The 17,967-nt window shown below is 35.4% G+C and overlaps 4 long non-coding RNA genes across 6 annotated transcripts; 2 read left to right on the top strand and 2 right to left on the bottom strand.

Annotated features, from left to right (window-relative positions):
* The first annotated feature begins 4,182 nt into the window (after positions 1-4,182).
* LOC110905438 lies at positions 4,183-6,952 on the top strand. Its single transcript, XR_002573116.1, has 3 exons — positions 4,183-4,217; positions 4,856-4,908; positions 6,844-6,952. It is a non-coding gene; the product is annotated as an uncharacterized LOC110905438 (long non-coding RNA).
* An 841-nt stretch (positions 6,953-7,793) lies between these two features.
* On the top strand, positions 7,794-15,080 carry LOC110908352. Its single transcript, XR_002574557.2, has 3 exons — positions 7,794-8,226; positions 8,864-8,916; positions 14,899-15,080. It is a non-coding gene; the product is annotated as an uncharacterized LOC110908352 (long non-coding RNA).
* Positions 10,002-12,780, bottom strand: LOC110908350. Of its 3 annotated transcripts, none has more exons than XR_002574554.2 (5): positions 12,698-12,780; positions 12,139-12,256; positions 11,898-12,058; positions 10,583-11,697; positions 10,002-10,439 (listed from the first exon to the last, which is right to left on the bottom strand). It is a non-coding gene; the product is annotated as an uncharacterized LOC110908350 (long non-coding RNA). The 3 variants fall into 3 exon arrangements; XR_002574555.2 differs by having other exon boundaries at positions 10,583-10,939; XR_004878938.1 differs by having other exon boundaries at positions 10,583-12,058.
* On the bottom strand, positions 12,857-13,812 carry LOC110908351. Its single transcript, XR_002574556.2, has 3 exons — positions 13,460-13,812; positions 13,145-13,246; positions 12,857-13,074 (listed from the first exon to the last, which is right to left on the bottom strand). It is a non-coding gene; the product is annotated as an uncharacterized LOC110908351 (long non-coding RNA).
* Positions 15,081-17,967: the final 2,887 nt, after the last annotated feature.

Raw genomic sequence — 17,967 nt, 5'->3', positions numbered from 1 at the left:
GCTTAATGACTGTGCTTGATCTAAATTAATGACATGAATGCTTTCTGATTATTGTCATATACATACAAGTGCATCCCATATTGCATGATATCACATCATTAATGCATGCAACACTTTATGATTCAAATGATGCACGAAACAAAGTTAGCACAGTTATCAGACAAACTAGAAGTACTGACGGGAGTTCATATTCAGACAGACATGATGTTAAGACACAGAATGAGCCAGAAACCAAGAGTTAAACTATTATAGTGTGTAGGAAAGTAAGGATCATAAAACTGCCTTCCTAGTGATAGTTTAAGTGTTGGAAAGTGCCTAAAACTTACACAAACTGTAGAATTCAGCAATTTTCAGCAAAATTCAGCATTCTAACACTAAAATAATATGCAGAATTATGGTTAAATGGTCCAGAATACCTTCCTAGGTGTCGGGAATCAAAACCCTCACAAAAGGGAACATAAAGCACAATAAACTGCGTAATTTAGCACCTTAACGAACCGGTAACCAACCGAACAACCGGACACTACCCGAAACACCAAATTTCCACTAGAAGCACTGTTTTATCATTTCCGAGCTAGTTATGGTCACCAAACATCAGAACACACCTTATAATTGCACAACACCTAAAACCACTAAACTTACACTTAGATTCTAACTAAATCTTTCAACTAACTAGCTGAAACCCAACCCTATACCCCCCCTGGCAACGGTCACCATGGGTGGCCCACCCATGGATTTTCTTTAATTGTTTAATAGATCATGTTTAAACCTTTTGGAGCATATTATACAAAGGTCATTAGAATGTTGGAAGATCTTGATTTAAACCACAAGTAGCAACACATAACTTCATTTCACAAGTTCAAACTCACCTTCATCTCTCTCCCTCTCTTCTCCTTGGCTACGACCGTGAGCCACCACACCACCACCACCATTTTCATCTCAACTTCATAAAATCCAAGGTGATTCCAAGGTGCTAGGAGCAAGATTAAGGAGCTTGGTGCCATTGGAAGTTGAAGGACCTTTCTCAAGAGCTATTAACCACCTAGTTTATCACCTTCATCATCTTTGGTTTCTTCCCTAGCCTTGTGCTAGTAGTAAGACTCTTGTAACCTTATTTTACTTCTCATTATGTTGGTTAAAAGAATATGTAAGATGTTAAACATAAAGATCATCGAAGAATAAGAAGATAATCTTTAACATAAAGCTCTCTAACATAAGAATATATGTTGTTTAAGTGTATGTGTGAATCTTGATTGTTGATTACTTGTGTTTATGATGTTAAACATCATAAGAAGCTTGCTAGATTGTGATTAAACATATGATCTAGCAAGTGAGAGGATGATCTTGTCAAAAATCAAGATGATCATCCTTTATGTTTCTCATGAACTTGAAAATGAAGATGATTTTGTGTATGATGATGATGAATACATGTTATTAGTCTTGTACATGGATGATTTCAAAGGTGATTTTATCAAGAAACAAAGTTTATTTACAAGATTTACATAACCATGATTTTCAAAGAAACTAATCATATATTTAGTGTTAAATCAAGACTAGAACCATGTTTGTAACAAGAAAAATACAAAAGAGCTATTTTTAGAAAAAATCATTTTATAAGTTGTGAAAAACTAAACTCTTCAAGAATGAGATTTACAAACCAATAACCATGCTTTAAAGGTTAACTAAGTCTACTAATTAACATGGTAAGTTACTACAAGTTTTTACAAAATTTCAAGTTCATGAAGTAGTGTAAATTGCATGATTTTGGCTCATGGTAAGTATTGGTTGAATTGTTATTGATTGGTGATGATTTTAAAAGAAAATGACATGCTTTGAAAGCATGGAAACCTCCATTTTTAAGGGAAAACTATGGCAAAATTTTTGTAGAATTTAAACACTTAGAAAAATATTTTTGAACAAGTGTTTATAAGTAAATTTTTAACCATGATTTTTCATATAAAATTTGCCATAATTTTTGTTATAAAAATTACAAATATTGGGGGTTGTTTTTAACAAATAAAAATGACTAAGTATATATTTAGGAAAATATATATTTAGATGTCACAATTTGTGTGATTACTTGTACATTATGTGTATTAGTTATATTATTTTAGGACTTGAAATAATATAACTTAGCAAAATACCAAGAATTATAATACAAAATGCTACCAAAATTCCAAGAAAATGAATATATAATTTATACCAAAAAATTGGACAAACCAAACAAGGAATTTGAATTACATATATATATATATATGTATATATTCCAGAATTAAGTTCATATATATTTTGACAAATAAGTTAAACGATATTTTGGAAACTAAGGAAATGGAAAATTATAATTTCTACCAGTGTTACAAAAATATATCATATTTTTGTCAAGTAGAAAATACATTATTTTTGGATAAAGAAAAGATGTATATATTTTCTTGAATTATTAGAAGATATATTATTTTGAAGAAAATATATATTTTCTTAAACAAGTTTAGAATATATTATTTTTGGGTGAAAATGGATTTATAAATATTTTCTACGCTAATCTTGAAAATATATTATTTTGAGGTTTATATGAAAATATAATTATTTTTGCCAAGTAAGAGTTATAGATAATTTCCTATAAAAGTTTTCTTAAAATATATATTTTATGAATATATATTGGTGATTTTTATTGGCTAAAAATAATATTCTGGAAATTTAAATATAAAAATTAAGTATAAGAAACTTTAATAAATACAATAAAAATACGTATTCTCGTACATATAAATACACACCAGAATACGCCACCAATACTTGGCAAAATACACAAGTCCAAAAATACAAGTATAAGTATACCCATCTTTGGGGAAAATATTCATGGAAGGATTTCAAAACAAATAAGTTAAGATATATTATTTTAACTAATATTCCAATAAATAATAAATATAATTTAAGTTAAAATATCTTTATTTTAACAAATAATTATATACTTTGGAATAATATTTATTACACCAAAACAAAACTCAAAGAATGATAAGTCATAACAAACAAAACTAAAAGTCGTCGCACGACTTATAATAACCCTCCTAAATTTTTCGACACCCTAAAAATATTTAGAATGCCCTAATATGTCCTAAAATACACCCCGTATACGAAAACGGGGCCCGAATACCTTCATTTTTATTAAAATTAAATAAAATAAAGATTTAAGAGTCGCTCGCGGGCCGCGAAGACCCCTTAGGAAGCTTACGTGGGCCGCGACAGATGGGAGATCAGGCCGCACCCTAAGGCGCCACGTGTCACGACGCGTGTGGGGGTTACTTGTCAACTCAGCAAAGCTACGACCTAGTCTACAAGTGTCACACCCTAACCGATGGCGGAATCATCGTGGCATGGCACTGAGCGAAACAGATTGTTCAGAAGTTTCCATAACAACTATCTATATAATCCAGTTAAAGATACGTCCCATACCGTATCCCGAATAAACAAATACATTGTAATATACGAAAATTCTAAAACTCTAAAATAATAAATTTTTGAATTAAGATGTCGGATCTTAAATGAGTACAATTGATTAACTGATTACCGTTACATTCCTCACGATATTTTCTAGTAAACAGTAGTTAATGATATTGTATTTTTATATACATATTTATTTTAATAATTATAACATCTCTTTTGTTATCATATATATGGTAAATTGCCTAAGATTGTAAGGTTAGAATTGTAAATTCATATCAAATCTGTTCATCTTCTCTATTTAAAGAAAACGCTTGTTCTTAACCTAGGAACCACAATGAAACCCTCGCCGCATCCTCGTTCGTAACCGGCGACAATTGCACTTTTGCTTCACAATCATCAATTGTATTGACTGTGCTTGAATCGAACTCCCACACCTCTGATCTGTTCTGAACCTCCGCCGGGTTGATCGAATCGCACATCATTGTCGTGTCTTCATCTTGTTTTGGTGTGAACCAGCAACCGCCATCGCATTCCGCCATAACCACCACTACTTAATCGTTCTCTAGTCTCACCACGTGTCGCCAGTTGTTGTGGCCGTCGTCATTAGCGTTAGATCAGATTGCTGGTCGCAAGCCGTTGCCTACCGCTGCCGCGGTTCAGGTCACCACTACAGCACACCGCCGTAACGCCACCATGTGCCTCCATGAAGCAAAGATCGCCGCCGGTTTGAATCGTGATTACGAGAAGGTGTGCAACCAGCCATTCATTCGATTATTTGGGTAAGAATTTCGATCATCCGCTAGTCATTATCGAGTTCCATAATTTTGCTTTTATAATTTCGACTTGTTCCGGCGACTAAGACTAGCAATCAGAAAATAAAAAATAAATAAATAAATAAAATAAACTAATGCTTCGATAGTACAAGAGGTCTACTCCTTAACCATTTTTGGTTCTAATATGCTTGTTGGGTTTAGTTCATTTGTTTCTACATGCACTTTAAATTGATTTCAATGAGCCATTAACATACTTAGTTTTGACTAATGGCATATAAGTGATTATGTTGTATATATACTCACATATATATGTAAATACATTTTACCAATCCTTATTGTATTGCTCTGGTTCAATAAAGTATCTAGTAATTATATACAACCAAATGCTTAGACATTATTTTGTACCATCCTTTAAAATATCTAGTCTAGTTAGCAAACAACTAAAATATATGTTGTAGAAGTTGTTATATGTATGTGGGACAATAGTTATTCTTGTAAGAAAATATTTTGTGATCAAAGAATTCGAAGGATACAGAAAATACATATTTTAAAATACAAAAGTCTCTGTCGCCGGAACATTAATCAATCAATCAATAAAAAAAAACGTAGCATAAGCTAAGTCTTTTGAGATAATTAAAATGTAGGAGTTAGTACGACTTGAGGACGACCCGAGTTGGTTTTGCTTTGCCGAAATAAGGTACGGATCCGTGACCTTTACATCGTAGTATAACTTTATTTATTTTTTTCGTTACTCGTTGGTACGGATTCTTTGGTCGTGCTATCATAGTACTTTTTTTCTATGTCCGTTACCTTGTAGTACGGATTTTTGTCTCTGTCTTAAAGTGTTATTTTCATGATTCGATACCTATATTCGTTTGAAATGTGATACCTTATAGGAGTCGGTTTGGTTGTTTGTTTATTAATTGTGTTGTAGCATGTCATACCTCAGACTTGTATCATGGTTGCATGTTCCTTTTAGTATTATTTTCAGTTGCCTGTAAATAATTTATAAGGCCTTAGTACTTGTACTCTGTCACCCAAGTATGTCTGGCTTGTCGTTTGGGCGTCAACGACATGGCACTTATCGTGACAGTGCGTAATCAAAGTTCACGGCGTCTCTAGCTTGTGCTTGTGTAGCACCTTGGCCACTAGAGGCGTATAGATCGATCTTAGCTCTGAGTTTGAGTTTGTTTGTCTGGAGATGGATTAATGGGTGAACGCCACACTTACCATCTCATAGGTGCATGGACTAGCTAGCTGTGTACCAGTCTGTTCTGTTTACGGCTTTGGGTGCTTCTGTGTTACACGACTTAGTTTGTTGATATATCTGTCGTGTAAGTTAGTATATGTTTTGGTATGTAAATGTGTTCAGTATCAGTTCTGATATGTGTACGCATATGGTTATGTTTCCGATCAGTATTGGGTTAAGTATGCTTCTGACTATGTTCAGTGTCCGGTCTGTTATGTATTAGTTATGTCTGTTTCGACTCGGTATCTATACCGGTTTGTATCAGTTTCATCTAAATCAGTCTTGATTTCGATTTAGATTCGGTGTTATACGTTTAGTTTGTATCCGTCAGTACATGTATTCAGTATTTGATTCAGTGTCTGTTCTATTCTTGCTATTGGATCTGTCTTTATTTCGTGTCGAGTCTCTCAATCGGTTTAAGAAATTTCGTAAGGATTACACTATTCTACTTTTAAAGTCAAGTTATCTAGATTATTTTGGTTATTAAATATGAATATACAAAGCTATAAAAATAGTTATTTTAATTAAATGATAACTTATGGAATTTTTTATTAATTAAAAGATATGAATTTGAATCTATACGTGTATTTAAAGATAATAGTTCGACAATTCTTTTCTTTTAAAGACCGTGGGATTTTAAATGGTATTTAAAATGTTTTGGCGTAGCTACTTGTTTTGTTTCTGTTTCCCATGTCGTTTTACGGAATGGTCGAAAATGTTTCATTCAGAAATCCAGATTATTTAAATTATCCTATTTTAGAGTATAACTTTTCAAAGTTAGAAAACTAGTTCTTTTTGTCCAATGATGATTTGTTATGAAATAAGATAAACTATTTTATGTTGATGAAGTTCCAACGTTCAATATAAGAAAATAACTTTGTCAAGTATCTTGTTCTAAAATAATAGCATTATTAAACTTCAAACTATCCGATAATCATTAGTTTTTGATTTGTTCAAACGGTTAATTGAAAAATGATATGTTAGCAATTTTTCTTTTTATACGAATACTTGATTATTTAAATGATGTTTTAAAATAAGTCCGTTTATACAAGATAAAATGTTTTTGACATCATGGTCAACGTTGTATCCGTTTCTAGTTTCTACACCGGTTTTGTGTAGGGTTCTGTAACAGTTATGTATATGTCAACCTCTTGTATCCGTATCAGTTTCCGTTACAGTTTCAGATTGGTTAGTGTATCAGTTTTTGTATCAGTCCTATCCTGCATCCATTTCAGTACTCGTGTCAGTAAGCGTCTCAGTTTTGTCATGTTGTATTTTGCTTTCACTGATATGCCTTTACTTGTACTGTTGATTTCTCTGTTACTGAGCAATTTTTGGCTCAGCCGTATTTTTCTTTTTGTGTTTTTCCGTTTTGTTTTACAGGTAATATGGGATGATCTGGGATTTCAGTGAGGAGCGTTAGGAAGTTACTGGCAACGATTATTATTTCAGTAATGTAATAAATGTGATTAGGAACTTTTATTTAATGTTATGGACTAGTTTTTAGCTCTGATACCATCATGTCATGATATGGGTCCTTTATGCATCTCTTAGAACACAGTAACCTCCCCTTAATCAAACTTCCTTCTTTCTGGTTGAGAACTTCATTTAGTGTTATATTTGTGCACCTCTGTTTTGCCCATTAATTGCTAAAGCTCGAATTTTGACCAAACGAGGTGTCATCTACCTTGTTTCTTGTTTGCTCGAATTTTATCTCGGCCTTAGTAGTCTTATGTTTTTGTGAGTCCGAATCTGATTCTTGGTACACCTCCATATTAGCTAAATTCTTTAGACCTTAGCCGCTTTAGAGTATTGAGGTCCAAATATCCAATCAAAATGAGGCACAACCACTAAGATTAGTAATATACTTATTAGAGATTTCTAAAATTCCATACTAGATGATTTTGGAAGTATTGTATCTGAAACTATTATGTTTGCTCCGTATTTGTTATGTCTTAAATTTGTTCGCCGCATATACTTAGTAATTTCGAGGACGAAATTTTTTTTAGTAGGGCAGAATTGTAATATACGAAAATTCTAAAACTCTAAAATAATAAATTTTTGAATTAAGATGTCGGATCTTAAATGAGTACAATTGATTAACTGATTACCGTTACATTCCTCACGATATTTTCTAGTAAACAGTAGTTAATGATATTGTATTTTTATATATATATTTATTTTAATAATTATAACATCTCTTTTGTTATCATATATATGGTAAATTGCCTAAGATTGTAAGGTTAGAATTGTAAATTCATATCAAATCTGTTCATCTTCTCTATTTAAAGAAAACGCTTGTTCTTAACCTAGGAACCACAATGAAACCCTCGCCGCATCCTCGTTCGTAACCGGCGACAATTGCACTTTTGCTTCACAATCATCAATTGTATTGACTGTGCTTGAATCGAACTCCCACACCTCTGATCTGTTCTGAACCTCCGCCGGGTTGATCGAATCGCACATCATTGTCGTGTCTTCATCTTGTTTTGGTGTGAACCAGCAACCGCCATCGCATTCCGCCATAACCACCACTACTTAATCGTTCTCTAGTCTCACCACGTGTCGCCAGTTGTTGTGGCCGTCGTCATTAGCGTTAGATCAGATTGCTGGTCGCAAGCCGTTGCCTACCGCTGCCGCGGTTCAGGTCACCACTACAGCACACCGCCGTAACGCCACCATGTGCCGCCATGAAGCAAAGATCGCCGCCGGTTTGAATCGTGATTACGAGCAGGTGTGCAACCAGCCATTCATTCGATTATTTGGGTAAGAATTTCGATCATCCGCTAGTCATTATCGAGTTCCATAATTTTGCTTTTATAATTTCGACTTGTTCCGGCGACTAAGACTAGCAATCAGAAAATAAAAAATAAATAAATAAATAAAATAAACTAATGCTTCGATAGTACAAGAGGTCTACTCCTTAACCATTTTTGGTTCTAATATGCTTGTTGGGTTTAGTTCATTTGTTTCTACATGCACTTTAAATTGATTTCAATGAGCCATTAACATACTTAGTTTTGACTAATGGCATATAAGTGATTATGTTGTATATATACTCACATATATATGTAAATACATTTTACCAATCCTTATTGTATTGCTCTGGTTCAATAAAGTATCTAGTAATTATATACAACCAAATGCTTAGACATTATTTTGTACCATCCTTTAAAATATCTAGTCTAGTTAGCAAACAACTAAAATATATGTTGTAGAAGTTGTTATATGTATGTGGGACAATAGTTATTCTTGTAAGAAAATATTTTGTGATCAAAGAATTCGAAGGATACAGAAAATACATATTTTAAAATACAAAAGTCTCTGTCGCCGGAACATTAATCAATCAATCAATAAAAAAAACGTAGCATAAGCTAAGTCTTTTGAGATAATTAAAATGTAGGAGTTAGTACGACTTGAGGACGACCCGAGTTGGTTTTGCTTTGCCGAAATAAGGTACGGATCCGTGACCTTTACATCGTAGTATAACTTTATTTATTTTTTTCGTTACTCGTTGGTACGGATTCTTTGGTCGTGCTATCATAGTACTTTTTTTCTATGTCCGTTACCTTGTAGTACGGATTTTTGTCTCTGTCTTAAAGTGTTATTTTCATGATTCGATACCTATATTCGTTTGAAATGTGATACCTTATAGGAGTCGGTTTGGTTGTTTGTTTATTAATTGTGTTGTAGCATGTCATACCTCAGACTTGTATCATGGTTGCATGTTCCTTTTAGTATTATTTTCAGTTGCCTGTAAATAATTTATAAGGCCTTAGTACTTGTACTCTGTCACCCAAGTATGTCTGGCTTGTCGTTTGGGCGTCAACGACATGGCACTTATCGTGACAGTGCGTAATCAAAGTTCACGGCGTCTCTAGCTTGTGCTTGTGTAGCACCTTGGCCACTAGAGGCGTATAGATCGATCTTAGCTCTGAGTTTGAGTTTGTTTGTCTGGAGATGGATTAATGGGTGAACGCCACACTTACCATCTCATAGGTGCATGGACTAGCTAGCTGTGTACCAGTCTGTTCTGTTTACGGCTTTGGGTGCTTCTGTGTTACACGACTTAGTTTGTTGATATATCTGTCGTGTAAGTTAGTATATGTTTTGGTATGTAAATGTGTTCAGTATCAGTTCTGATATGTGTACGCATATGGTTATGTTTCCGATCAGTATTGGGTTAAGTATGCTTCTGACTATGTTCAGTGTCCGGTCTGTTATGTATTAGTTATGTCTGTTTCGACTCGGTATCTATACCAGTTTGTATCAGTTTCATCTAAATCAGTCTTGATTTCGATTTAGATTCGGTGTTATACATTTAGTTTGTATCCGTCAGTACATGTATTCAGTATTTGATTCAGTGTCTGTTCTATTCTTGCTATTGGATCTGTCTTTATTTCGTGTCGAGTCTCTCAATCGGTTTAAGAAATTTCGTAAGGATTACACTATTCTACTTTTAAAGTCAAGTTATCTAGATTATTTTGGTTATTAAATATGAACTAGTGGGGAGCCCGCGCGTTGCAGCGGAGTCAACAATACAGACGGGAATATAAAGCAAACCTTAAAACGATATTCAGTTGTGAACAGACCCAACCCGAAAAGACCAAGACCGAGCCAGTTACCTAACAAGTATAACTAACGGGTCGAGACAGAAATCAAACAAACGGCTTTAAGCCAAGATAGTGACCATGGATAACAGAATAGTTGCATCAGAAGATGTACTCTGGCAAAACCAAAGGAAATCTAGCAATTTCAACCTCAAAGGGGCTTCGTTGTGGATCCGCCAATCTGCAAACAGATTACACACATTTTACAAATTTATCTAATACAAATGCTAAAAAAAGATATGATGAGCATAGCACGACACGCCTGCCCGGGATAAACATGTAAGAACCCTCTATCGATGCAGGTGAAGCCGTAGAAGTTATGCAGCATTCGTAAACAAACTCTTTCTCCCCCAATCATAACAAGGGAAACTGTAGATAAACAGACAAAGAAACAATCTGTAAGTGGCTTCCAGTTGCATAACCTAACTTTATTTTGTTGAAAATTATAACGCAAGATTATTTATTTGCCCACCGAATTGATATAGAATAATATGCGCCATTATATGGTATACCTGGCCTATCACAGCTTCACCATTGAAGTCTCCCAGAACATTATCATTAAATTTGATAATCCACTGTCTCCGGTACAGCTGGCACGAATCAAAGGACATACCATGGACAAAACATCCTCCAGGTTCGTTGAGACCCTATTTAGTGACACTCTCCAGTCCAGGAAATTAACCTTAATAGGCGTCAAGTTGTTACAACAAAACCCGTTCCCAGGTCCAAGAACCTAGCCTGATGCAGATGATTCCTGAAACTTCGAACAGTGAACATACCTGATGTATCGAAAGCCCACTTCCAGCAATCAACCCCCACACCCACACTTGCAGACTTTCAAGTACACTCCAACAAAAGCCCCTAAAAGGCTAGAACAAAAAATCATTTTTGACTAAATAACACTCGATTAGAAACGCTCTGAGCTGCCACCAAAGTGGTTAAATCTGTGAGTTTTTGTCATTTTCAAAAATTCATTGATAAATTAATATTAAATGATGACAAATAATATTTATCAAAATATTAATTCTCCATGGCTGCAGCCCTAAAAACCAAGGCGCAAAGCGCTAGGCGTGAGCTTCACGTAAACGAGGCGTTTGGTACTAAAAATCTCTATATTTAATTTTAGAGAATATTTTCTACGTTATTAATCTTTAAACAAAAAAAATAAGATAAAAAAAACTATAATTCAATTCTAGAAGCTTTATGTTTTTATAGAACCAAAAATAAGCTATATATAGAACTAATAAACCTCAAAGAACCAAAATATTGATAAACTATTATATTTTAAATTAAATTTTTAGAACCTTGAATAAACTAAACTTGTTGTTTTAAATCTCTATTACTTGCAGCAAAGAGTCAATGTTGTAGAGTTGTGCAGTGTGCACTGTACAGTGCAGAAAAATCTGCATAAAAGTGTTTTATGTTTCACATTGACTGTTGGGTGTGGGCGTGGGTTTTGGGTGTTTTGGCCGTTTAAAGCCGGGGGCTCCACCCTGGGTTGGCGTTTTGATCAGCGTTGGCCGCTTGGCGTGGAGATTCTGCCTGCGGGGGGGGGGGGGGGGGGGGGGTTGACATGGCAGGCTGTGGTTGGCTGGTCGTTATAGTTGGATTATTGGGTTAGATTGACCTACAAACCAATTGTCAATCTCTTAAAGACTTTTAATAAATAATTAATGTGATAGACAATTTTGCGTCTTTTTTCTAGTTTGTAATCTCTTTGGTGCTTATTAAATGGCTGTTTTTGTTAGAAATTTGACTGCGAATATATCTTATGTTAAAACAAAAAGCCATGTATTTTAGAAAAAAGGCCAAGAAATTATATCTTACTTCTAATGATGATAGTTCTTGTGCTTGATTCTTTGACATATGGATTCTACGTGACTGAATTTGTGTTTGGACTCTAACCAACAGCTGCATCTGCTTCATGGCAGTCACCATTAGTCGCTTCACATTTTTACTTGTTAATACTCTTTGAAGCCTCACAAAGCCTGCACAACCATCATTTTAATGCTGCAACTATATATTAACCCAGTAGGTATCTTCAAAATTTCAGAATCTTTGCACAAACCGTATCGTCTTATTGTAAACGCCTCCTAGTTCATACGAACCGTATCATCTTAATGTAAGAGGTGTGAAATTCGTATTTGGTTCTTTCAAGAAAGGACCAGGGAGCTTGACATGGGTACCTATTCCAAACAAACAAACATCAAAACCCTCCCTCTTCAGCAAAATGTGTTGTTAAAGGCGAAAGGCGAAGAAAAACCGCACGTCCAAGGCAAGCAAGACGCAATAGTAAAATAAATAAAAAAATGCAAGGTGCTTGGCTAGAAATGCAAGATATATCATTCTCTATATGCCTTTTTTAAATGTTAGTTTCAACTATTCCAAACAAAATTTACTGTTTGCCAAAAATAAGTTTATACATAAGCTGCATTGAGTACATATAGAGCATAAACATGATAAAAAATTTTACCAAGCACAAATTAAACATAAAATAAAGATAAACAACTGAACAAGCATATGGATTTGCTGTAACTACCAATTGAGAATGTATGTAATTAGAAGCATTCACATGACAATGAGATTCCACAAGTGGTGTATATGAAATTAAGAGTAACTATGCTCACCTCTAGTTCTCCAATATCCTGATCAGTAACCTCCCCATCTGGAACTTCTCAAAGAGAAACTCAATCAACATTCCAAACTGCATTATTTATTTACACATGCTTCTTAATTAGTTCCCAAGATTTATAATAATAAAAAAAAATCACTAAAGAAGCATGTGCCTGAGTGCCCCAATCCCCAACATGGTTTCTGCGAAGCACATCAACTTTAGAATACTCAAGCATACGGGCTATCGTGTCTCCAATGATAGTTGACCTCAAATGACCTACATGCATTTCCTTTGCAATGTTGGGTGATGAAAAGTCAACTATCGCCCTTTTGACAGAGAGCCTTGGTGCCCATGTGTCAATGCCATCTGTTATAGCATATTCTGGATTCTCTGCAGGAAACAAAATTTTAATGTTAAGTAGAAATTTTCAAATATAAATATAATAATAATAATTAAATACCTTGGCTATCCATTGTGTTGATAACTTAACGTTTATAAAGCCAGGACCAGCTATGGAGCATGATTCTATCATGTCAGATGTTGGAAGATTCAGCATTATGGCCTAAAGAAAACTCTGTAAGAACCCTAATTCTTCAAATGTGTACTCTATAATACTTCAAAATTAATATAGAATCAACACCGACAGATCAAACCTCCACAAAATCACAGTTCAAAAATGTGCCAGCGACACCGCCACCAAGGGTTCCCGAATGAAATTTGGCAACCACGGACAAAAACTACATTGATCAATTTAACAAGGTTTAGATTGTCTTACCAGGTTGCAAGCTTGATCGATTTAAGAGGATGATGGTGCCATTCAACCCTCGGTTAATCCATCACCTGATCTTTAACCACCACCAGATCAGCCCAACGACCAGTCTTTTCGGATGATCGACCACCATCCAAGTATCGGGCGCTGCCATCAGAAATCCGAGCTTCAATCCGCCGTCGTCAGCGATGTCGCTGTGGCCGGAGAGCCTTGGGCCTTCTCCCCCCTCTCTGTATTCTTCTCTTTCTCTCCCTCATCGAATTAATTTCATCTATAATTGTTTCGACCCTTTCATTTGCTATATTCACTCCGGGTTTGATTGTGAGAGTCTGTTGGGTTTCTTTCCAGGGCAGTGAAGGAAAGAAATTTGGGTGTGTGAGTGTGATGGGTCGGTCGAATTACTATTACACCCTCCATGTGTCTTAAAATTTCATCTTCATTCCAGTTTTACCCTCACAAAACAAGCATTGTTTAGTTGTACATATTGCATAAAATGATGGACGCCATGTAAAATTACATGTGTGTACATCACTTCTCCTTTTTATAATAGTATAGATATACAAAGCTATAAAAATAGTTATTTTAATTAAATGATAACTTATGGAATTTTTTATTAATTAAAAGATATGAATTTGAATCTATACGTGTATTTAAAGATAATAGTTCGACAATTCTTTTCTTTTAAAGACCATGGGATTTTAAATGGTATTTAAAATGTTTTGGCGTAGCTACTTGTTTTGTTTCTGTTTCCCATGTCGTTTTACGGAATGGTCGAAAATGTTTCATTCAGAAATCCAGATTATTTAAATTATCCTATTTTAGAGTATAACTTTTCAAAGTTAGAAAACTAGTTCTTTTTGTCCAATGATGATTTGTTATGAAATAAGATAAACTATTTTATGTTGATGAAGTTCCAACGTTCAATATAAGAAAATAACTTTGTCAAGTATCTTGTTCTAAAATAATAGCATTATTAAACTTCAAACTATCCGATAATCATTAGTTTTTGATTTGTTCAAACGGTTAATTGAAAAATGATATGTTAGCAATTTTTCTTTTTATACGAATACTTGATTATTTAAATGATGTTTTAAAATAAGTCCGTTTATACAAGATAAAATGTTTTTGACATCATGGTCAACGTTGTATCCGTTTCTAGTTTCTACACCGGTTTTGTGTAGGGTTCTGTAACAGTTATGTATATGTCAACCTCTTGTATCCGTATCAGTTTCCGTTATAGTTTCAGATTGGTTAGTGTATCAGTTTTTGTATCAGTCCTATCCTGCATCCATTTCAGTACTCGTGTCAGTAAGCGTCTCAGTTTTGTCATGTTGTATTTTGCTTTCACTGATATGCCTTTACTTGTACTGTTGATTTCTCTGTTACTGAGCAATTTTTGGCTCAGCCGTATTTTTCTTTTTGTGTTTTTCCGTTTTGTTTTACAGGTAATATGGGATGATCTGGGATTTCAGTGAGGAGCGTTAGGAAGTTACTGGCAACGATTATTATTTCAGTAATGTAATAAATGTGATTAGGAACTTTTATTTAATGTTATGGACTAGTTTTTAGTTTTGATACCTGTAAGAGTGACACATCAGCCCTAGCGGGGTTGGGGTGTTACATACATTATTACAGATAACGTCCAAACAAGTAGTTCTGTTCCGACAACTCAGATTTAAGTTATTACAAAACATAAATATTGTTCAAATGCTCCTAAAGGCCCAGCCTGACAAGATCTACAGACAACTATACCCTAGTTGCTCGTTCCTGACAGACAACTATTTGTTGGGGGCCTCTAAAGCTTTATTCTAGCTTCACTTCCCTAGCAAGCAAATATCTTAAACACCTGTCACATACGTTAAAATAAAGTCAATACATAAAATGTAAAGATGAGCATACAAGTTTAATAATAGCATATAGAGTTCGAATAGTTTACGCATAACCAGCACGTACACAGAGGGAAATGATGCATGTTAATTATCGACATGGACCTATCGATACCAACGACTGCGGGTTGACTGTCCGAGACAGTTCGCAATACATGATTACCACCGTAATCCATGCAAGTAATTGTCCTTAACAACCCCCGTGAGAAACGGGTGCTGAGTCCAAACTATAGTACTACGTTGCTAAGGCAGGTAGACAGCATTCCACGTGTAAACATAACAACAAGCATACATTTAGTCACGTAATACATGCAATCGGTTAGCGTTCAAATAGTTTGAATAGTGTGTTCGATTGTGATTTCGATAAGTAACGTATGTAACACCCAAAAGTGCTAAAGCAAAAAGGGATTCGAGTATACTCACAGTGATTGATTATGGATTGAAGGGAGCGCTGAGAGTAGGGTTAGCCTGAATAGTTCGATAGCATAATAATGAGTAACGCGGAAATGTAAACAAGTGTGAATGGATCGAATAGCCTGGTCGATCGAACAGCAGGTTCGATCGAACGGGCTGTTCGTTCGGTTAACAGTCCTGTTCGATCGGCCGGTAGGCTCGATCGGCTGGGCCATTCGAGTGGATTGTTTCTTCCTCTGATGTGTTTGTGTATGATGGTTTGAGATTTTGAAGTTTTCTTTGTAGTATTTGAGAACACTGAAGTGTTCTTACCTTTAGGGTCGATCGATCGAACGGCCTGTTCGATTAGCCGGCCTAACCGATCGGTTATACACTTCGATAGTGGTTCCTCAGTTGGATGTTGCTCGATCGAGTGGAAGGCTCGATCGGGTGGCACCCCATACTACGAACGAATTGTAAAATCGATTAAGTGTTGAAGCATAGTAGCTCATGATCCGAAGAGTAATCTTTACCAATCGAGTAGCATATTCGATCGAACACCACTTCGTCAATATCATACTTCATGAAGCTTTGAAAAGTGTGGGACCATGTGCTAGCCGATCGGTGATTCCTGTTCGATCAGGAACCCCTTTTCGAGTATTTCGCGACGGTTTTCGATATTTCGATTTCGATGGACGATGATACGAATACGATGGAGTTCCTAGTCAAATTGCTTTCAGTCCCAACTACTATATCTAACCTACAATCATCTGAAATTTGCGTTTCGATGTCGGTTCCGATTGAGTTTGATTGCTTTTCGAGTTTCGATTGATTCGATTGAATACCACACAAAACATAAAGTAAACACGCACAAGTAACACATAAGGCACACGCACACGTAGGTATTACCACACCAGTTTCGCATAGTTCGAGTCTCGAGTTCGATTAATGAGTCGATTAACTTGATTATTGATTGATTAACTTTATCGCATTGTTACTTCCTACTATTCACAGTCGTAAATCGGTCGCATTGATTAAACATTCGATCATTTTATTTAGACGACACTTACTCCACATAATACAAAAAGTAAAAAGTAACATTAACAACCAAAGAAGTCAAAGTTGACTTGGACTTTGACTTTGACCTTGACATTCGAAAACACGGGGTGTTACGACAAGCCCTCGCGGGCCGCGTAGACTTGGGCTTTGTCCTATGCGGGGCGCGACAAAATCAGAATCAGGCCCTATATATAGAGGGCATCGGCTTCAGTCACACACCGCACACAACTTTCTTTCTCTCTCGAAAATTTACATATTATAAGCTATTCTCGGGCATAATATCCCCTAAATAACAAAGTTCTGCCTCGTTGTAAGTATCATAACCCCAGTTATGTATTAGATACGTTGCCCGATTGATCCAGGGTTTCGTAACGGCTGTCGAGGTTCTGCCCGACGTAGTCATTGGAATGCCGTCTCGGGGAGGGTATTACTAATGTAAAAATTGGGTTATTATACTAACATGTGTGCATTTGTGTAATTTATAGATAATCACCAGGAAACCCTAAAGGAAAACCTAAGACAGCAATGTGAGTAATCTCCCTTTTGTAAACTGTTTTTACAAAACCTTAAATATTTTACAATGTGATTAAGCAGTGATTGAGTCTTTGTAATTCTTCAATTACTGCCGGTATGTTGGGGTTTTGTATACAAAATGTGGAACACGTTACCATTGGACAAAGAGTTAGCCAATGTGTAATATGACCCACCAGTCAGGATTGACAATACTGAATGAGTAATTGTGTAGATGTAAACATTGTAATCGCTCTCAATACTGTTAATTGATAAAACTCTTCTTGATTAAACTGAGATTCACTCACCAGTATTTCCCACTAACTAAATGTTTTTAAACGTGATGCGCGTAAAATGCAACATATAAATTACATCAAATGTGGCATAAAACTAACCCTTTTTTAGTACTAATGTTGGAAAAAGTGTGTTTTTGTCTTCCTTTTGTATTTTCAGGATTAAATGAGCTCAAATAAACAAAAGAAGCAAAAAGGCAGCTAAATCTAACATAAATACAAGAAAAGGAATAAACGTGGCATGCCCGACCCCCCGACAACATCTTACCAAGAAAAAACAAGAGAATAGAAGGCTGAACACGCCCCGTGCTCAATGCGCACGGGGGCGTGCCCAAGTGTCTGCAGAAAAGACAAAGTTATAGAAGCTTCTATC

This window comes from Helianthus annuus, chromosome 14 (genome assembly GCF_002127325.2).
Source record: "Helianthus annuus cultivar XRQ/B chromosome 14, HanXRQr2.0-SUNRISE, whole genome shotgun sequence".
NCBI classification, from domain to species: domain Eukaryota; kingdom Viridiplantae; phylum Streptophyta; class Magnoliopsida; order Asterales; family Asteraceae; genus Helianthus; species Helianthus annuus.
This window is presented reverse-complemented; position numbering and strand designations above follow the sequence as displayed.